Consider the following 23,165-nt stretch of genomic DNA (forward strand, 5'->3'; position numbering starts at 1 on the left):
GTAGATGGAACAGCTTGCATGGCATGTATCCAAGGTCTCCCTAATAATAGATTATATGGCAGAGGAAGGTCCAGAACCTGACAAATTATGTGCTTTACCACGGGGCCCACTCGGATTGGTAGTACCACAGCTCCTTTGGATGAACGCTCTGCATCATCATAGGCCTTGATGGTGATCTTCTTGCGAGGATCCACTGATTCTACTGCATAGCCCAATGCTGTGACCAACTGTAGTGTACAAATGTTTAGGTTTGCTCCATTATCAATCAAGACTCGCTTGATCCTGTGTTGGTTGACAAAGCCTTCAATGTGGAGTGAGGCGTTATGAGGTTGCTAGAAGGAAGAGTTGTCACTTTCGGAAAAAGTGAGACAAGGTGATGACTTTAGAGTTCCAACCATGGCTTGAAATTGGTCCGTGTTCAGGTTTGCAGGGACTGACGCCTCTTGGAGTGCTTGATCCAAGATTGTTTTATGAGAGGGTGACAGACGCAAAAGCTCCAAGATGGATATAAGCGCAGGGGTTTTGTCTAATTGTTCCACAAGATTGTACTGCTTTGGGATGGAGGTAGTGCCTGGTGGAGCTGCCTTTATGGTGACCTTGCCACGACGTGTAACAACATTGCAATTTGAGGTGGGATTTTTGAAGGTGATAGTTGCAATTTGTTCACTGGCATCATACAGGTGATTGACAGTGTAATTATAGGTAGCTTGTGTATAATCAGTGGTATCAGGACCTCGTCTGGACGTGGAAGGACCCCTTTGATCTTGCGATGGAAGTGGATTCTTGAACATCTGATGATCATTATTGGTCATTTTTGGGTCATGCCCTTCAATTTCAATTTCTCCTCGATCAATAAGATCTTGAATGAGATCTTTCAATCGATGACAATTACTTGTCTTGTGTCCTCTTCCTTGATGGAATTCACAATGTTCAGTATCTCTCCACCATGCCGGTTTGACCTAAGGCTCATAGTTTGATAGCTTAGGTAGAGTGATCAAATTCTGAGAAATGAGTTGTCGCATCACTGTTTCAATGGGTTCCCCTAAGGGAGTGTATGTGCGTTTTTGTTTTTGTGGACGGGGTCTTGGTTCATCATGAGATGTGACGCGACCTTGATTAGGAGGAACATTTGTGTTATTTTGAGGTGGAGGATTTTGTCCTGCAAACCGAACCACAGGTTGTGCATTTTGGACAGTCCGAGCATCCACAACCCCATCATTGACGATATTCTTATTCTTGTTCCAGAAGTTCGGTTTATCGCTATTGAAGCGCGGGCGAGGACCATCTTTGGGTTCATTAAAGATTTTGATGAGTCCTTTTTTGATGAGTGCCCTTTCACATTTCATACCTTTGGTGATCATATCGTTAAAAGAATCTGTGTCTTTGACATCCAGGTGAAATTCCATTTCTTCGTTTAAGTTGGAAATGAAAATTTCCACTAGTTCTCGTTCAGGTAACTGAAGAGAACGTCTGCTAGACATTTGGCGCCATCGTTGCAGGAATACTGAGAATAATTCACCTGGTTTTTGTTTGGTGTTGCATAGATCAGCCATGGTGATGTCGCGTTCAATATTATAAGAGTAATGAGATAGGAACTTCTGGATGAGTTCCTCAAATGTTCTAATGCCACCTGGTAGTCGAGAAAACCATGATGTGGTTGTTCCTCCCAAGCTTTGGGGAAAAAGGCGCATTAGGTATGTGTCCTCATAAGCCACTTCAAGACAAGCGGAATGAAATTCTCGGACATGATCGCGAGGATCTCCCTTTCCTCTATATTTTTCAAATTTTGGTGTTTCGAACCCGCGTGGAAAAGGTGGCATATAAAGATTCCTATCAAACGGATAGGGACAGATGTCGTTAAGTGAGAATTGATTGGTCTTAACACCACTATGAAGTTGTTGGGCGAGATTCTCAACTTGTTGCCGCAACATCTCTATTTCATTAGGAGGAGGAGGTGGTGGGTTACCTCGAGGGATGTTATATCTGATGGGATCTCTACGCCTTTCCTCCTCATGGCGACTTTGTCTTTCTGATGCTTGTCTTAATTGGGCAAGATCAAAGTCTGAGGGTAGTTTGGCTCCTTCTTGAGCGAGTCTTAAAAAGTGAGCATCCGCATTGCTCCTTAGTATTTCATCGAATAATCTGTTAAAATGAGGGTTATGCTGAACCCTTTCGATTGTTGAAGGAGTGGGTGTACTTGGGTTTTCATCATTCCCAGTTCCTCCAAGTGCTTCTTGAAATTCATTGAGGTTGTCCTCTTCTTCCTCAATTTCCATTTCTCGTTGCCTTGATCGTGATCGGGTTTGAGCCATTTTGTTTACAAGTTTGGTTTTGAAGTTGATTGAAGATGATGATGAGTGGTGATGAAATGAAAGATTGATTGGTTGGTGATTTGTATTGTATGGGGATCTCTAGCACTTTAAGGTATATGTAACTGAAATTCCTTCGTCGAATTGCTTGCTTGTTTTGATGATTTTGGATGTGATAAGGTGTAGAGAAATCTGAGATGTGTTACAGATTTTGACTACCTAGTAATGAGAGGATTCACTCATGAACTAGTTTTAACCTGCGTAGATGTGTCTCTTAGGATGAGCTTATCCTAGATGTAGAAACAATCTAAAAGTGATGTGATGTGTTTGATTTCAAGCAATATCTAAAAAGAGAATTTGGGACAAGAACCCCTTAATGTTTTAAGAGTTTTTTGGGATGGATTGATGATGGAATGATAATGTATGAGTAAGATGATGGATGTTTTGTTTTCAACTTCAATAAAAACTTTGTGTCACAAATGGGACAAACTCTATCTCTTCCCTTTCGGGTGTTGGTGGCACTTCTCGAGCTGTGTTGTAGGTGATACAAATGTTTGGGAAGAATTTGGGGTTAATCTTTCCTCCTTGATTTTTGTGATAACTCAGAGCTCTATATTGCATAAAAGCTCTGCGGTTCAATGATTCTGAATCAAACTCGTTTGTTTTACCTTGAAGGTATAGACGCATGCGATGTAGAAAGACTCTATGTGAGACAAAGATTTGTCTATTGAGATAGAAGAATTTCCTCCTTTTGATTAAAGCTTTTGAGCTTAATGGTCTTCTTTTCAAGGTGATACTCTGATGACACTTCTTCTTTCGCAAGATGTGAAGAATGGTCATAAATTTTTGACTCTTTGTTTGTTTGCACTTTGTTTTTGGTATTTTTGGTTGTGTTGACAGATGTTGGATGAGTACTTTGTTTTTGGGATTGATTTTCTGATTTTTTTCTTTGACAAGAAAAACAAAGCAAGCACACAAACACAAGATTGTAGCCTTAAAGGCACAAATGAGTATGGGTCTAGATCAACCCAATCCTTGGACTTGTTTTTGACCCTTCCTTTAGATGTATTTTAAGGTGTAATTCCAAAGCCTGAAGTTGGCTCAATTTGCTCTAGGTCTGTAAAACGAACACACTTCAAACACTCTTTATCCCTAAGGTCAAATGGCCAGTTGTGATAAATTTAGCCCACATCTTGATATTTCTTCGACTTTGGTACTACATACCTTATGAATCCTGCCGTGGCAGGTAAGGATGTGATATACTAAGTCTTGCGTGAGCATAACAAATAGATGATCCCTATGATGGGGGAGTCACCACTTTTATCCAGCCACAAGTGACTTTTCAAAAAGCTATGTTTCTACTCAAGGAAATATGTATGGTGAGTATCTTGGGAGCAAAACCATCTATGCTCTTGCACTAAATTATACCTCAAATATCCTCAATCAATAGAACAGGTGGGCTACTACTTAAAAGTGTTTAGTCATGTTCGATGGCTTTGGACATAAGTTCATTCTGCAGTGACTCACTTAAGAGCCTTGTAACTGGTGGTGGGGCCCATTTGTCCTTTCGGCCAGTTACACTGTAGGAACAGCTATACCCAAGGCTACAGCTTTCGCTCTCACCTGATTTCTATAGCGGCTCGAAGGATTTACCGCTCGAGGTCGTTCCCAAGAGTATCGATCCCTTGGCAGGCCTCTCTTAAAAAGATAAAATTTGAGCGTTACTAACACTTTTCTCTTGCACCTAGGACCACGAGAGCCAAGGGAGAGGATAGTGTGTGTTAGAAGTAGGTCCACTCGACTGACTTTTGTGCACAAGCGTGCCAAACACGAAATTCACTTGTTCTTTTTTAATCCAACATTTGCAAATGTGTTCTAACTATTTGGAGATGTTGCTCCAACAGCCATGGTGTTCATTTTAACTTCAAAGCAATATGTTTTTGTAATCTAGAAGTTGAAAGTCCTAGTCAACTTAATGAAAAACACGATTGCATGAAGGAAAATTTGTTTTTGCCAAAAATGAAGACAAGTGGATTGTTCTTTTTACTGCACCAAAAATTTGAAATGTGGATTGTGATTTTTAAGTCCCAATTGATGCAAGAAAGAAAGTTTGTTTTGTTGATTTTAAGCACCAAATAAAAATGAGGCCTAACTAGAACACAATGAAAAACTCTTTTTTGTGTTTTTAAGTTCTTTTTAAGCACTAAATGAAAATTTTTGTGATTTTTGTTGTGTTGTTTAACCTGCACAAAGAAAAGAAACAAGTTAATAAAATCGATGCTCAAAGAGGGGGGCTTCCACAAGCCTAATTCTTGATTTTTCGGTTACAAGTCCATTTGAGCGACACTCTGTCGCAATAGCGCTATTCTGTGTTTTTACAGAAGCGCTGATTAATACAATAGCGCTAGTCTGCGTGAGCAGAAGCGCTAGTTTAAACAGTAGCGCTTAAAGAAAAGAAAATCCCGAGAAGACAAAAGCGCTAGAAGTGGGTCAATAGCGCTGAAACTGATACAATAGCGCTGGAATGTTGTCAATAGCGCTGAAAAACTTTCAATAGCGCTACTTTAGGGTCAATAGCGCTAAAAGAAATTTTTCAATAGCGCTAAAACGCGTTCAATAGCGCCGAAGCGCGACCTGTGTGGCAGTTTCAACAAGAAAAAATGTTAATTTTAAAAACAATGATCAGAAGGTTGCGTGTTCGATTCACGTCGGGTTCACCAAATGATGCCCTCCTAAATGGCATAAGGTTAGTCTATGATTAAAGAACACAAAACACAGAAAACATTAGTGTTAGTCAATCGAAAACTAATCTAAAAAGGCATACCAAAAGAGAGACTATAAGCATGCAAGCATATTTAACTATCAAAGCAAACATGATGAGGCATCTCCAAATACCTCCTAACATACTCTTAGTTCCTTCTCCCTTGTTCCTCTCTTCTCCAAGTTCCAAAATAGTGTAGCTCTCAGCAGCTTTTTGCACTATGGATGCTTATGGAGGATTGACATTTATAGAATAGCTCTAAATATGAAATGAAAAGCTATTTTAATGCTAAAATGAAGTATTTTAACCAAAAAGACAAGATTTAGTTATGTTATGCTAAATGCTCTCTAAAATGGCTATAGTCTAAATGCTTACAAGTTTTCAGGATCTGGATTATGAAGGAATGGGCTCTATTTATAGGAAAAATGGAGCAATGGATGGCCAGGATTGAATGGTTTAATCAAGGGTCAAGCTTGAAAGTTGGGGATCCATGTGCACAATTTGCACCAATGACATGGTGACAAGTGTCAACATAGGATTGGGTTGAAAGAAGAGGTTGGAGGCATTAAAGGCCTGAGAAGACCTCATGGTTATCTAAAGGCTAAGGGTCAAGGCTAAATTAGGATTACCCACTGGATTAGGAGTTAATCCAAGGATAAACCTTTGTGCAAATGATTAAGAGATAATCATGGTCAAAGCATTGAAGGCTTGATGAGACCCTTGGGTTGGGTAGAGGTTGAGTCAAAACAAATGTTTTAACCATGTGGGAGGGTTGAATTAACCATTAATGGTTATTGAAGACTTTGGGGATTAAGTGGTTGAAAGTTGGAAGCCTTTAATGGTTTTCAAAGACTTTGGGGTTTTTGGTGGTTGAAGGTTGAAAACCTTCAATGGTTATCCAAGACTTTGGGGTCTTTGAGAAGTGACTCCATTTTGCTTAGGAATGTGACAATATTTAGGGGATGGATTAGTCTAATTAGGAAGGGGTTAGAAGAATCTAGAAGGGGATTAGATTTTGCAAGTGGATTTGGTGGGTGAGGGAAAATAGGATTTTATTAAAATAAAAATTCATTTATTTCAATAAATGTGTGCAAGTTGCATTTGTAGGAAAATGCAAGTGGGGGGGGGTTTTAAAATGATTTAAATAAATGTTAATTTATTTAAAAGAGGGAAAGGGCGATTTAATTAAATAAATTGATTTATTTATTGAATTGATTGGAATTGGATTTAATGAATTAATTAAAATAAATTGAATAATTTATTTAATTAATAGAAGAATGTTTGAGGATGAATTAATTAAATATTAATTTAATTAATTGGTGGCTAGTGGATTTTTAATCAAATAAATACGAAATATTCATTTAATTAAAATGGACAGATTTATGTGACTACACTAGGTAGTCAAAATCTGTAACACATCTCAGATTTCTCTACACCTTATCACATCAAAACTTATCAAAACAAGCAAGCAATTCAAAGAAGAAATTTTGGTTACATCTACCTTAGAGTGCTAGAGACCTACATACCACCAATCCACTAAAAACATCCATCCTTCATCACCAACTCATCATCATCTTCAATCAACTTCAAAAACAAATTTGCAAACAAAATGGCTCAAACCCGATCACGATCAAGGCAGCGAGAAATAGAAATTGAGGAAGAAGAGGACAACCTCAATGAATTTCAAGAAGCACTTGGAGGAAATGTGAATGATGAAAACCCAAGTACTCCCACTCCTTCAACAATCGAAAGGGTTCAGCATAACCCTCATTTTAAACAGATTATTTGATGAAATATTAAGGAGCAATGCGGATGCTCACTTTTTACGACTTGCTCAAGAAGGAGCCAAACTACCCTCAGACTTTGATCTTGCCCAATTAAGACAAGCATCAGAAAGACAAAGTCGCCATGAGGAGGAAAGGCGTAGAGATCCCATCAGATATAACATCCCTCGAGGTAACCCACCACCTCCTCCTCCTAATGAAATAGAGATGTTGCGGCAACAAGTTGAGAATCTCGCCCAACAACTTCATAGTGGTGTTAAGACCAATCAATTCTCACTTAACGACATCTGTCCCTATCCGTTTGATAGGAATCTTTATATGCCACCTTTTCCACGTGGGTTCGAAACACCAAAATTTGAAAAATATAGAGGAAAGGGAGATCCCCGCGATCATGTCTGAGAATTTCATTCTGCTTGTCTTGAAGTAGCTTATGAGGACACATACTTAATGCGCCTTTTTCCCCAAAGCTTGGGAGGAACAACCACATCATGGTTTTCCCGACTACCAGGTGGCATAAGAACATTTGAGGAACTCATCCAGAAGTTCCTATCTCATTACTCTTATAATATTGAACGCGACATCACCATGGCTGATCTATGCAACACCAAACAAAAACCAGGTGAATTATTCTCAGTATTCCTGCAACGATGGCACCAAATGTCTAGCAGACGTTCTCTTCAGTTACCTGAACGAGAACTAGTGGAAATTTTCATTTCCAACTTAAACGAAGAAATGGAATTTCACCTGGATGTCAAAGACACAGATTCTTTTAACGATATGATCACCAAAGGTATAAAATGTGAAAGGGCACTCATCAAAAAAGGACTCATCAAAATCTTTAATGAACCCAAAGATGGTCCTCGCCCGCGCTTCAATAGCGATAAACCGAACTTCTGGAACAAGAATAAGAATATCGTCAATGATGGGGTTGTGGATGCTCGGACTGTCCAAAATGCACAACCTGTGGTTCGGTTTGCAGGACAAAATCCTCCACCTCAAAATAACACAAATGTTCCTCCTAATCAAGGTCGCGTCACATCTCATGATGAACCAAGACCCCATCCACAAAAACAAAAACACACATACACTCCCTTAGGGGAACCCATTGAAACAGTGATGCGACAACTCATTTCTCAGAATTTGATCACTCTACCTAAGCTATCAAACTATGAGCCTCAGGTCAAACCGGCATGGTGGAGAGATACTGAACATTGTGAATTCCATCAAGGAAGAGGACACAAGACAAGTAATTGTCATCGATTGAAAGATCTCATTCAAGATCTTATTGATCGAGGAGAAATTGAAATTGAAGGGCATGACCCAAAAACAACCAATAATGATCATCAGATGTTCAAGAATCCACTTCCATCACAAGATCAAAGGGGTCCTTCCACTTCCCGACGGGGCACTGATACCACTGATTATACGCAGGCTGCGTATAACTACACTGTAAATCATCTGTATGATGCCAATGAACAAATTGCAACTATAACCTTCAAAAATCCCAACTCCAATTGCAATGTTGTTACGCGTCGCGGCAAGGTCACCATAAAGGCAGCTCCACAAGGCACCACCTCCATCCCAAAGCAGTACAATCTTGTGGAACAATTAGACAAAACCCCTGCACTTATATCCATTTTGGAGCTTTTGTGTCTGTCACCCTCTCATAAAACTATCTTGGATCAAGCACTCCAAGAGGCGTCAGTCCCTGCAAACCTAAATACGGACCAATTTCAAGCCATGGTTGGAACTCTAAAGTCATCACCTTGTCTCACTTTTTCCGAAAGTGACAACTCTTCGTTCCAACAACCTCATAACGCCTCACTCCACATTGAAGGTTTTGTCAACCAACACAGGATCAAGCGAGTCTTGATTGATAATGGAGCAGGCCTAAACATTTGTACACTATAGTTGGTCACAGCATTGGGATATGCAGTAGAATCAGTGGATCCTCGCAAGAAGATCACCATCAAAGCCTATGATGATGCAGAGCGTTCATCCAAAGGAGCTGTGGTACTACCAATCTGAGTGGGCCCCGTGGTAAAGCACATAATTTGTCAGGTTCTGGACCTTCCTCTGCCATATAATCTATTATTAGGGAGACCTTGGATACATGCCATGCAAGCCGTTCCATCTACCTACCATCAATGTATCAAGTTCCCACATAACGGTGCAGAGATCACAATCCTGGGCGATGCAAATCCCTTTGCATTTTGCCATAATATCAGCCATCAACCAGAGATTACTGTTCCTAATAATAGGGAAGCCATTTCCTCCACATCATATGTAAATCCCGCCTCTCTTGCCAGTTCAAACACTCCTATACCCAAGCAAGAAAAGCTTAAGATGAAAGTCACAGAGGAAGGTCCCGGGGAATATAACTTGAGTCAGCTCTTTTCTGTGGGACAAATGCCCACTTCTCCTAGAACGCATGGTAAACCCCAACAGTTGCTCCAACAATCCATAGTCACGCCCGCATGTGCTTGAACGCCTTTCGTCCTTGGAAAGAGTCAAGAGGAAGAAACACAAGATGAGGACCTAGCAGACTGGATCTATAAAGACCCCGTTACCACTGATAAACCGCGAGTTACGCTTCCTACAGAACAGTATGGCAAAGGCCTCCTCATTATGCAAAGAATGGGGTATGATGGTCAAAGTGCTTTGGGATCCTGCAAACAAGGACGACAAGAACCGCTGTTGCCAGAGTTCAAGCCCAAAGGTAATACAGGCCTAGGCTTTGAAAAAGAAGTCCTTCCTAAACTCAGATTTAAAGGAAAACCTAGCAAACCATATTGCCCACCTACTACAAAGAGGACACCTTTCATACTCAAAGCACCATCAAACACTATCCCCACTGCCCCATCGAGACTCACAACCCCACCGCAACCATCACTAGTGTCAAACATCCCACCAAACAAACCAGTAATCCCATCAGCAACACCATCTGTAGCAACAACTGTATCAGAACCCGCAGCAACATCTATGGCGCCAGTAGTTCTAGCAGAAGCCACTGAGTCACCATTACCAATACTTCCAGTAACAAATCCTTTAAACCCCATCACGGTTCCTGCAGCATCAATCACCACAAAAGTACATAAACCAATCACGCCTGCCGTGTTCAACTCCAAAGACATCCCAGTATGGTATAACAATCGGATGCTGGACAGTGATTCAGAGACCGACTCACATGAGTGGGAATTTGATTCTGTACAGCTTAACACTTCAGATGAGGAAGACACATCACCACCTCCGCCACGCAAAGACATTCCTGTTTACGGAGAAGCACAGATAAAGACCACTTGGGTACCTGAGCTGGAAACATCTTCCACAGACCCTACGTCTCATCCTACGCCTGATTCTGACAGGGAGAGTACCATCAACGACCTTCACCACACTGTCTTAACCCTCACTGATACCTCTAACGAACTTAATCTAATCGATGAAGTAATGCCCATTATCCACCCTGAACTCATTGAATGGAACCAACCAAATCCTCCATGTCTTGACCTCTTCCAAAACGATGAGGCTATCATTGACTTTTTGGAATTAAGGGATAATCTACCAAGCGGGGATCACAAAGCTAGATTCGCCATTGAACTTAATAGCGCAGCATACTTCGGGGCGGATGCCAAACCCTTCAGCTGCAAAAATATAACAATAAAACATGGATCTTCCAGTGAAAACCACACTGTGGCACTGTTTGATCCGACAAAAGTAAAAAGAAAGAGCGTATCCAATGGTGAAAACCTCTCTGAGGCGCCTGAGGATGAAGGGTTTGACATTCTCCCTGCTAGTACACAACAGGAACGATCGACGATTCTCATTTAGGAGACCAAAGAATACAATGTGGGGACTCCTGAAAACCCTCATATCATACATCTGGCATCTCTTCTCACTCCAGAGGAACAGCCTCAATTTATAGAGTTCTTCCAACAGCGTCAGATCAACTTTGCATGGTCATATGCAGACATGCCTGGGCTTGATCCTGATTTAGTCATGCATTATCTCACAGTAGCAAAAGGAGCCAAACCTATCAAGCAGAAGCTTCGTAAGATGCATCCTCAGATTGCAGTGCTAGTCAAAACAAAACTCAAGAAACTCCTAGATGTTGGTTTCATTAGACCAATTGATTATGCAGAATGGATCTCCAACATCGTGCCAGTTGGCAAACCAAAAGGGGGCATCCGCATTTGTACTGACTTCAGAGATCTAAATAAGGCTTGTCCTAAGGATGACTTCCCCCTTCCAAATATTGACATCATAGTGGATCTAACAGCAGGACATGCCATGCTTTCACACATGGATGGCTTTTCAGGATACAATCAAATAAAGATTGCACCAGAAGATCAACATAAGACAGCCTTCACATGTCCATGGGGCACATACTGCTGGAATGTAATGCCTTTTGGACTAAAGAATGCAGGAGCGACCTATCAAAGAGCAATGACCACCATCTTCCATGACATGATGCATACTATGATGGAAGACTATGTGGATGATTTACTAGCAAAATCACTCACAAGAGAAGGACATCTCCATATCTTAGATCAAATCTTTGATAGACTGGAACAATATCATGTTCGACTCAACCCAAAGAAATGTGTCTTTGGAGTGACCTCCGGGAAACTTCTAGGATACATTGTCTCAAGCAAAGGTATTGAGGTCGACCCAGCAAAGGTTAAGGCAATAATGGACATGCCACCTCCACGGAATATCAGTCAGCTAAGGACATTACAAGGACGACTTCAATCCATCCGAAGATTCATTGCACAATTGGCTGATAAGTGTCACCCCTTCACACACCTGCTACACAAGAACATACGCTTTCAATGGGATGACAGATGCCAGCAAGCATTTCAGGCACTTAAAGACTATCTCATGAATCCACCATTGTTGATGCCACCAGATCCAAGTAGACCGTTGTTACTCTATATTTCAGCAACAAGTACAGCATTGGGTGTACTACTGGCACAACATAATGCAAAAGGAAAAGAGTGTGCTATTTACTACATCTCTCGCACACTGGTTGGCTATGAACTCAATTACACACCTATTGAGTGAGCTTGCCTAGCAGTAATCTTGGCAGCCACTAAATTGCGGCACTATCTATTGACACACAAGGTGCAACTCATCGCAAAGATTGATCCACTCAAGTACTTACTTAGCAAAGCAGCATTGACAGGTCGTTTGGCCAAATGGGTAATGATTCTAAGTGAATTCGACATCGAGTATGTGGACCGTAAAGCTATCAAAGGGCAGGTCATTGCAGATCAGTTGGCCGATGCGCCTCTCATAGGTGATCATCCTCTCATTTCCATTTTTCCAGATGAAGAGATATTCATGATTACAGAAGCACAGTCATGGAAACTATATTTTGATGGTTCATACACTAGGCACGGCTCGGGGGCAGGCATTCTGTTTATCACACCTCAAGGTGATAGCATCCCGAAGTCTTACAGGCTCACATTTCCATGCACAAACAACATAGCAGAGTATGAGGCTTTGATCACAGGACTCAGGCTAGCCATACAATGGAAATTACAAGAACTGCAAGTATATGGCGACTCGCAACTGGTCATTCGACAAGCAACTGATGAATATCAAACCAAAGATGATAAACTCATGCCATACAAACAAATGGTGGACAGTCTAAAGACATCATTCACTACTATTACTTTTGAGCAGATACCAAGAGAGCAGAATCGAGCTGCTGACACTATGGCTACTATCGCATCTCTCTTAGATCTTCCACATAATTCAACACGCTACGAGTTCTTGGTAGAACAGCTTTGGATTCCCGCTTATGATATCCCCGAATCTGAAATCATATGTCGCCTTGTCGGTTCCGAATCCCCATGGTACGGTGAGTTCTGCACCTATCTTCGCGATCACACCCTTCCTCCCAACTAATCGAATAACCAACGAAAAACCTTCATTCGCCAAACTGCTCGATATACCATTATTGCCGAAACCCTATACCGACGTAGTCTTGATGGTACTCTCCTTCGATGTCTGGAACAAGATGAGATAACAAAGGCTTTGGAAGAGGTACATGAAGGAATTTGTGGGACTCACTCAAGTGGTCCATCACTAGCCAAGAAGATCATGCGAGCTGGATACTATTGGCCATCTATGGAAAAGGATTCCTACTATTTTGTCAGGAAATGCAAGAAATGTCAAGTTCATGGCGACCTGATACATGCACCGGCCCAGGAACTGCAACCAATCACAACACCATGGCCTTTTTGTCAATGGGGCCTTGACCTTGTGGGTAAGATTCATCCATCTTCATCCAATGGCCATAAATTCATTATTACCGCCACCGAATATTTCACCAAGTGGATCGAAGCTGTTCCACTTACCCAAGTTACCGGCAAGCAGATCGCCTCATTCATCCTCAATTACATCATCTGCCGGTATGGTGTACCCATGTCTATTGTCACAGATAACGATCTCCCTTTCAAAAATCAGGATGTCCGTGAACTTTGTGAGAAATTTCATATCCAACACCGCTTTTCCACTCCCTATTACCCACAAGGCAATGGTCAGGCCGAAGCATCCAATAAAAACATATTGAGAATCCTAAAGAAGACAGTCAATGATGCCGGTCGTGATTGGCATGTTCAATTGAATCCAGCATTATGGGCATATCGAACTAGCATTCGAACCCCTACAGGTGCAACTCCTTATTCATTAGTCTATGGTGCAGAAGCTATCTTACCTATTGAGGTTGAGATACCATCATTACGAGTTTCCTTGCATAATCTCATCAATGATGAAGCATACAGAGTCTCACGCCTTCAGGACTTAGAGTTACTTGATGAGAAAAGACAAGCTGCATACAATCACCTCAAAGCCTATCAGCAGCGCATGAGTAGAAGTTACAATCACCGAGTTAGACCTCGTACATTTGAGGTAGGCGATCTTGTTCTACGAGAGAATCCTCGCAACCAACCAAACAGAGAACATCAAGGCAAGTTTGAATCAAACTGGCTGGGCCCATATGTTGTCACTGCTGTGTTCGGGTCCGGGGCATATCAGTTGGCTACACCAGAAGGAGAACCGCTCGCAGATCCAATCAATAGCATGCACCTCAAACGGTTTTATACCTAAGGTATACAGAGCATCAGGTTCCCCTACATATCAAGAAAATATCAAAAAACATTCAGAAAATGTCCTGAAGAAAATACAAAAACATACAAAAAAGTAAAGAAAAATCATGCATCCAAACTGTGAACAAACACTCCGGTGGCACCTTGGGTAAGTACGGTGGTGAAAACCTGGCAAACAGGCGCCACTCGTAAAGGCAATGGCTCCAGTATCTTTCAGACTCGTTGCGATCACATTCATGCACACACACATCCATCCATCCCAACCATGGCTCGTTATTTGATCTGCAATTAAGAAAGTACTCCATGCGTCTAGCATCCCACCTTTTCATAGTCAGGTCTACAAACTGGGGGCAATACCCTTACCCTCGTAATGGAAGTGGATTCTACATTGTCTTATATATCATTACGCTCTTCATTCAAGCAATCATCAGAAAAATACCAAAAACATTCAGAAAATGTCTTGAAGAAAATATCAAAAACATTCAGAAAATGTCCTGAAGAAAATACAAAAACATTCAGAAAATGTCCTGAAGAAAATACAAAAACATTCAAAAATGACTCACAAAATCCAAAAACATCGAAAAACCCATCGAAAATCACACAAAAACATGACAACACCTTGTACATATTCATCCAATCAGATGCAAAACAAACATTGACAAACTACTCACACAATGACCATTTACCAATCACACCAAAACAATCGACATCAACAATCCAAACCTGTCTTTAACCAAGGATGTATCCTTCCTTACCAAAACAAAGACAAGATGACATTTTCTTTGACAAGAAAATTATGTTAAGCTATCAAATACTTGGTTGATTTGTGAGTACAATCGTTTGTTTATCTGTATCGGGATCTTTTCAGCATTGTTTTGTTTTGTTTGCGCATCATTTCCGATGAAGTTCTGGGGCATGTACTAATGGTGTCTACGTGGGAAGTTCACTAAGCTACGTGATCTTATGCAAAATGCAGTCATAGATCACTATGGCTTGCTGACTACAGCGTATACCTCGACCATATGAGCATGAGCCATTACCAAGGATCCTTATTCTTTATTCTTTATGTAAATATGCTGTTTGGTTGCAGGTACAATGCTCATCCTTTGGTTCCTCTTCCTCCAAATTGGATAAAGGTTTTATTTTCTTAGTACGGTATGAGCTTGTCTCAGGATATGATCAGCCTAAGATCAAGGAGGACGATCCAAGTCATGCACGAACGGAGATAATCCTTATCTGTTCCACAAGCAATACTCAGGTCAACTTGATCCATTATATCAAGTTGCTTGTATTAACTTGCTATATAAAATCCATGAAAGGAATACTCAGGTCATCTTGAATCATTGTGTCAAGATGCTTGTATTCTCTTCCAACATTTTAAAGCTCAATGATGAAAATAGAGCACTATGGATCGTCATTCCATCTCATCTGTATATATTGCATTCCGTTGCATTCCAACCATCCATATATTCATAATAGTTGCATATCATGCATACATAGTCATAATAATGCATACTCTATTTTCCTCTTCTTCCATAGGAATGAGTCATAGGTTTTCCCTTTCTTCTATCTAACATCGAACCCACCCCCCCTAACCCTCCCCATCTCGATAATCAGCATCACATACCCTACATCATTTCTCAATCAACCCAATCAAGCCACGTTCATCACCATCCATCTCTAAATAGGAGGGATTGTGTTTCCTATCCTAAGTCATCCAATAAGCCAAGCAAGTTACTCTGTCTGCACAGGTACATTGACTCACACACACCTAGACTATCAACAGATACTCTGATCATGTATCTTCGGGTCTCAACAGGTAATCGATTATGGCAAATCCTAGACTACATCAGGCATTTATCATAATGACCTAGTCTCAACGGGGTTGCCATGATTCCCCACAACCATCATCACATGCACACACCATCAATTGATCAACCAATCAAACACAATCACATCGGACAATTACATCAATTGTCTAAGTCTCAACGAGTATTTTTGTTTCATATACCTTGACTTCATCGGGCAATTGCATCAATTGCCTAAGTCTCATCAGGTCACTTTGCTTCACTTACTCAGACTTTATCTTGTCCAAGCAAACAACTGGCATCAACTGTCATGCTTTGACTTGACCGGGGCAATTAAACCGATTGCACCAGATTGTTCAACCAATTTTGATCACTTGTATAGCATCACTCGAAAGAACAACCACCACATTTTCACTGTATCTCCTGTATGACCTAAGGGTACTCACTGGCTTGATGTTTCTCCATTTTATCCCCGTTTTCTTCTATTTTTCACCCACGTTGCTAACTTATTCTTTTATTCTACCTCCCCTCCACTTCTCATTCTTTTTCGAGAGCTCGCCCGATTTTTCGCAATTTTTCGGCCCATCTCTCGAGGGGGCATACCACCCATTAAATTAACATTTTATGGGGCATTTCTTCACACCAGTTTTTCTTTCTTTGAAACGACGCGATAAACCGCACCGTCTCAAAGAGGGGCAAATGTAGTCACATAAATCTGTCCATTTTAATTAAATGAATATTTCGTATTTATTTGATTAAAAATCCACTAACCATCAATTAATTAAATTAATATTTAATTAATTCATCCCCAAACATTCTTCTATTAATTAAATAAATTATTCAATTTATTTTAATTAATTCATTAAACCAAATACAAATCAATTAAATAAATAAAATCAATTTATTTAATTAAATCCCCCTTTTCCTCTTTTAAATAAATTAACATTTATTTAAATCATTATCCCCACCCCACTTGCATTTTCCTACAAATGCAACTTGCACACATATTTGAAATAAATGAATTTTTATTTTAAATAAAATCCTATTTTCCCTCACCCACCAAATCCACTTGCAAAATCTAATCCCCTTCTAGATTCTTCTAACCCCTTCCTAATTAGCCTAATCCATCCCCTAAATATTGTCACATTCCTAAGCAAAATGGAGTCACTTCTCAAAGACCCCAAAGTCTTGGATAACCATTGAAGGTTTTCAACCTTCAACCACCAAAAACCCCAAAGTCTTTGAAAACCATTAAAGGCTTCCAACTTTCAACCACTTAATCCCCAAAGTCTTCAATAACCATTAATGGTTAATTCAACCCTCCCACATGGTTAAAACATTTGTTTTGACTCAACCTCTACCCAACCCAAGGGTCTCATCAAGCCTTCAATGCTTTGACCATGATTATCTCTTAATCATTTGCACAAAGGTTTATCCTTGGATTAACTCCTAATCCAGTGGGTAATCCTAATTTAGGCTTGACCCTTAGCCTTTAGATAACCATGAGGTCTTCTCAGGCCTTTAATGCCTCCAACCTCTTCTTTCAACCCAATCCTGTGTTGACACTTGTCACCATGTCATTGGTGCAAATTGTGCACATGGATCCCCAACTTTCAAGCTTGACCCTTGATTAAACCATTCAATCCTGGCCATCCATTGCTCCATTTTTCCTATAAATAGAGCCCATTCCTTCATAATCCAGATCCTGAAAACTTGTAAGCATTTAGACTATAGCCATTTTAGAGAGCATTTAGCATAACATAACTAAATCTTGTCTTTTTGGTTAAAATACTTCATTTTAGCATTAAAATAGCTTTTCATTTCATATTTAGAGCTATTCTATAAATCTCAATCCTCCATAAGCATCCATAGTGCAAAAAGCTGCTGAGAGCTACACTATTTTGGAACTTGGAGAGGAGAGGAACAAGGGAGAAGGAACTAAGAGTATGTTAGGAGGTATTTGGAGATGCCTCATCATGTTTGCTTTGATAGTTAAATATGCTTGCATGCTTATAGTCTCTCTTTTGGTATGCCTTTTTAGATTAGTTTTCGATTGACTAACACTAATGTTTTCTGTGTTTTGTGTTCTTTAATCATAGACTAACCTTATGCCATTTAGGAGGGCATCAATAGTGAATTAAAATTCAAAATCTAGAACTAGATTAATGATTAAAAGCCTAAGATTAGATCTTACTCATGGTTATGTATTTCGAAGCTTTGCCTATGAAAAGTTCTATCCAATGTTAAAGTTAATATTTTAGGTTCTTAGAATTGATCAACTTACCCTTGTACTTATGTATAAGAATTTGTTGGTGCTAAAAATCACCTTTAGAGCATGATATGAATAGAGGAAAGACCATTGACTTCTCTGTTATTAGTCAAGCCCCATGGTAGATGGGGTCAAAATATAAAGTTATGTCCCATCCTTGGACTGCAAGCAAAAAATATTAAGCAAATCTTATGCACATGTATATGGGGTTCTATTGACAGGGTGTTCAATTGGTTGGGTTTCAATCAAACTCCTTTCCTACGACCACATGGAAAGGGGTTGATTTAACCCCTTTAATGGAATTGAATTTTGTATAAGATTTTCTAATGTTAATTCATGCAAGGCGTTAGATAAAGTTTTATTAAATCAAACTTGGGGTTATATTGCATCTATGTGGCCTCATTTTTCCCCAAACCATGTGGATCAATTTGTTTGAGCTAAACACTTTGAAACCATTTTTGAGTCAAATGAATTCATAATAAGATAAAAAGAAATTATGGATAAATAACTCTCTTTGTTGGCTTTATAATAAATATAATTAAATTATGATATTTTTTTAACATTATGATTTGACTGTATTCTAGTTAATGTGTGAGATTAGGTGTGTCATCCAACTTAAAAGTCCTAATGTTCAAATTATTTAGTTGTTTATATTTATTAATTATTATATCCTCTTTAGGGAAATTGGGGCATCCCACTTTTAAGTGGCCATTTTGGCCATGTGTTAGTTATATGAAACTTTTTGTAAGAAGTTGTAAGAGCATATATATTCATCAGGATGTGTAAGATCATCTTATGACATTGTAAGAATGATAGATTCTAGGGCATATGTGTAAGAGAATAATTACAAGGAGTTACTTGAAATAAACTTCCAAAATCTTGACCAAATTTATGATAGTATGTGATAGATTCCATAAAGAAACTTTGAATGATGGAATAACACTAAAATAGGGCAATCAAGTTGGGTGGTGCTATATGACAAGTTATTATTGTTGTGTTAGGTGTAAGAGTCTAGTATTCTAAAATTAGGTGAATGGGAGAATTTATTGTAGAGGAGTAGAGTGTTATTCTTTATGTTAAGGCTTTGAGCTTCATATTTTCTTAGGACTATTGTTAGAGAAAATACATTGGTCCAATATTTTGGAGTTTGAGTTTTTCTTGATATCTAATATCACAATGTATATATGTGACACTCATATATTCATTTAATGCTTTCAAGGTTGAATTTTTCTTGATAAGATTTCACAATGTGTTTGTGTGACTCATATATTGGTCCAACACTTTGAAGGTTGAGTTTTTCTTGATAGAATTTCACAATGTATATATACAATCACTCATCTTCTATTTTTTATTCTTTCATTCTTGGTTCATTTAAGATGTTGGTTTGTATGCTAGTGAAAATATTTAAAATTGATACTAGCAACTCTCTCCTTGTAGGGTTGAATGAACTTGGGAGCTCGAAATTGAAATGGTTGTTAATAGTTTGAATGATGGTGTGCGTGCAAGGGTTCTTGGGCGGCCGAGATAGGTTTTTGCGGCCCTAGCTCATGGGTGGCTTGCTTACAGGTGCAGCGGGGGAGGGTTGTTCAGGGCGCTGAGGGAGTGTAGCGGCTGCGGGGGTTGTGTTGGGTTCGACTATGGGTGTGGGGGGAGTAACGGGGGTTGGCGGGTGGGGCTTAGGTTGCGCATGGGTGGGGCTTTGGCTGCGCGGGGGTGGGGCTTAGGTTGCACGGGGGTGGGGCTTTGGTTGCGCGGGGGTAGGGCTTAGGCTGCGCGGGGGTGGGGTTATGGCTGGCTGCAACTCGTGGGTTTCCTGTGATCCTGGGGGTGTCAGTTGGCCCCTTCTTTTGGTGGGGCTTGGGTGGGGTGGTGCATCCTTGAGTGGCCTTTTTGGGGTGTGGGTTCTTGGCCCTCTTTTTTTTTTTTTTTTGGTGCTCCGATGTCAAGTTTTGGTGGTGAGGCCTTGCAGGTTGCTTTAGCCATGGATTTCTATGCCACGGTGGCCTCAAAACCCCCACTTTAGAGTATGAAGACTTTTAACAATAATCTTTTCTCATCAGATTCTGGGCTTGGGAGCGTTGCCAGCTCTCGCATTATGAAGATTAATGGTTGTCTGGAGAGATGCAGTGAGAGGCCGAACCTGGTTATTCCTCTTGAGATGATAGCTAAAGACATTGAATATTTTTCGAAACACTCGCTATATTGCAGGTTTTTGGGAATGAGGGTTTCCTTGCAGTTTTTGGAAAACTGGGTGTAGAGGACTTGGGCACCGAAAGGGGAAATGGAGATTATGTTGTTGGCAAATAACTACTTCATGGTTACTTTCAATTGCATGGAGGATCGCAATAGGGTCTTTGAAGGAGGCCCGTATTTTTACAACCAGGTGGGTCTGCTCATCAAACCTTGGCATGCGGGGTTTAATCCTTTTGAGGAACTCCCAAATAGGGTTCCAGTGTGGGTTCAGATACCACGTTTTCCTGTGGAATGCTGTCAGGAGGATGTGCTACAGATGCTTGCTGCTCTACTTGGGATGCCAGTGGGATCGTCAACGCAAACCCTAGGGAGAAAGGTAATGACCTTTACGTGTATCTGTGTTGAAATTAATCTTAGTAAACCATTGCTAGTTATAGATATGTGCGCAAGATCTTATTCTTGGGTTCAACAGTTAGATTATGAGACTTTACCATTTCGATGGCGTTTGTGTCATGAGTATGGTCATTTATATCATAAGTGCCCTAGATATAAACTGGTAGTACGCCAACCTCAGCAATCGGACCCGAGCCTAGATAGGGCTGAGAAAGGGAAAGTTGCCATGTCGGTCGAGGTTGAGGGTGTCGATGGTTTTGTCTCAGTTAAGACAAAGAATAGGAACCAAGGACAAAAGAGGCCCTTACAGGAGAGATGGGAGGAGGAATCCTTCAACAGATTTGAGGTCTTGGATGATCTTGGCCACCAGGTAGTAAATCTAGGGTTAACTCCTCTGGATCAAGGTGCACCAGGGGGGGCTCCGGAAAGAGTAATTGAGGACTCTACCTAGGCCCTGCTAGTGGTTGGAAGCCAGCAGATGGAGATGGATCAACTTGTAGGGGTCCAGTTGGGACTCACTCCTAGTTTTAAGGTGAATTTGGTTGAGGGGGAGGGTTCTTTGATAGCTTTGAAATTGGAATCGGTTGGGGTGAAAAGTAATAAGTCCTCTGCTCACCTGGGTTTGCATCTGAAAGATATTAAGAAAAGTACTTCAGAGAAGAGCTCAAAGGTTGGTAGAAAGAAGGATCTGGATAAGATCAAATTGATGGGGGAGAACTTGGTTGAGTCAGGGTCAGTAAATATGTTGGATTCTCACTTTTCCAATCCCCAAAATGATTGTGCTTTCATGGAATGTGAGGGGCTTGAACATTGGCCCTAGACAAAAAGTTGTTCCAGATTTGATTAGGAATCATTCACCTAATGTCCTATTCTTGCAAGAAAATAAACTTTCAGTGGAGAGTATGATGGGTCTGGTGCCAAAGCTGTGGGGGCGATGCGAGTATCAGTGTGTTGGGGCAGCTGGTTCCTCTGGAGGGGTGGCCTGTCTTTGGAACCCTTTAAGATTTCGCCCTGTCTAGTGGGTTGCCTCTAGATCTTCTTTATCTGGGGTTATTTCTAGTCTTAAGACTAGGGAGTTCATCTTGTTTTCTAACATCTATGCCCCTATAGATTTTTAGGGTAAGCAACACTTATGGTTTCATATTTCTTGTATGCGAAGGCTGACCCCTTTTCATCCTTGGATTATGGCAGGAGACTTCAATGCCATCCTTGAGTTGAGTGAAAAAAGGGGGGGTGTCATGTGGTTGGAACCTTCTTATGTCCTTTTTCAAGATAGTATATCCTTGTTGCAGCTTGTTGACATTAAGTCAGGCAATGGTTTGTTCACTTGGAACAATAGGAGGGTGGGAGAGTATTGGATTGCAAAGAGGTTGGATCATTTTCTGGTCTCTAGTTTTTGGATTGGTGGGGGGTGGTCCACAAGTACTAAGATTCTTGACTGGAGAGGGTCAAATCATTGGCCCATCAAGCTAGTTTCTTCTTCGGCTCAAGTAGTTCGCTCTCCTTTCAAATTCCAACTCATGTGGCTTCAGGATCCTACTTTGCAGGTTCTTGTAGTGGAGTGGTGGAGGAATGGGAGGCCAAGTTTTGGCACTGCCATGTACTCTTTTGCCAAGCAGTTGCAATTTGTTAAGTTTCGGCTTAAACAGTGGAATCGACGGGGATTCAGGAACATTTTTCATGCTAAGAAAGTTGCTCAACTTGTGCTGAATGGGATCACTAGTGAAATCAGAGAGCATGGCCTTTCTGAGGACTTACTTAGGGAGGAGGACAGGGTTGTCAAGGTGGTTGAGGAATGGGAGCTTAGGGAAGAAATATACTGGAAGCAGAGAGCTCGTATTGATTGGTTGTAGGAGGGGGACAAGAACACTTCTTTCTTCTTTAACTCAGTGAAAGAAAGAAGACATGGAAATTCCATCCCTGTTCTGGTTAACGATAGAGGTGAGCAGTGCTTATCCTTGTAGGAGATATCTAGGGAGTCGTTATAGTTTTTCAGGCCCTCTTTAGGGAGGACCCCCCGGGGGAATCAGTGGCGGAGAATCAGGTTTTTGCTTGCATTCCTTCTCTGGTCATGGGGGAGATGAATGAGCAGCTTTTGTGTCCTATTTTGTTGGATGAGCTTGAGAGGATTGTCTTTCACATGAGGAAAGGAAAAGATCCTAGATCAAATGGGTTCCCAGTTGAATTCTTTCAAGAGCTTTGGGATATTATCAAACTGGATTTATTGGATGTAGTCCGGGAATCCCAGAGGAATAAGCAGATGCTACGGGCGTTGAATGCAACTTTCATTTCTCTAATCCCCAATTATGATGGGGCCGACCGGCTAGGCCAATTCTGCCCTATCTCTCTCTGCAATGTGATTTATAAGATCATCTCTAAGCTGATAGCAGATAGATTGAAGAAGTGTCTGGGGAATGTTATCTCTAAGGAGTAGAGTGGATTTGTGGAAGGGTGCCAAATTTTGGATGGTGTGGTCATTGCTACAGAGACCATTTATTCTATGGCTTCATCCAAGGAAAAAGCTATGTTTATCAAG

This window comes from Cryptomeria japonica, chromosome 6 (assembly GCF_030272615.1).
Source record: "Cryptomeria japonica chromosome 6, Sugi_1.0, whole genome shotgun sequence".
Classification (NCBI taxonomy): Eukaryota; Viridiplantae; Streptophyta; class Pinopsida; order Cupressales; family Cupressaceae; genus Cryptomeria; species Cryptomeria japonica.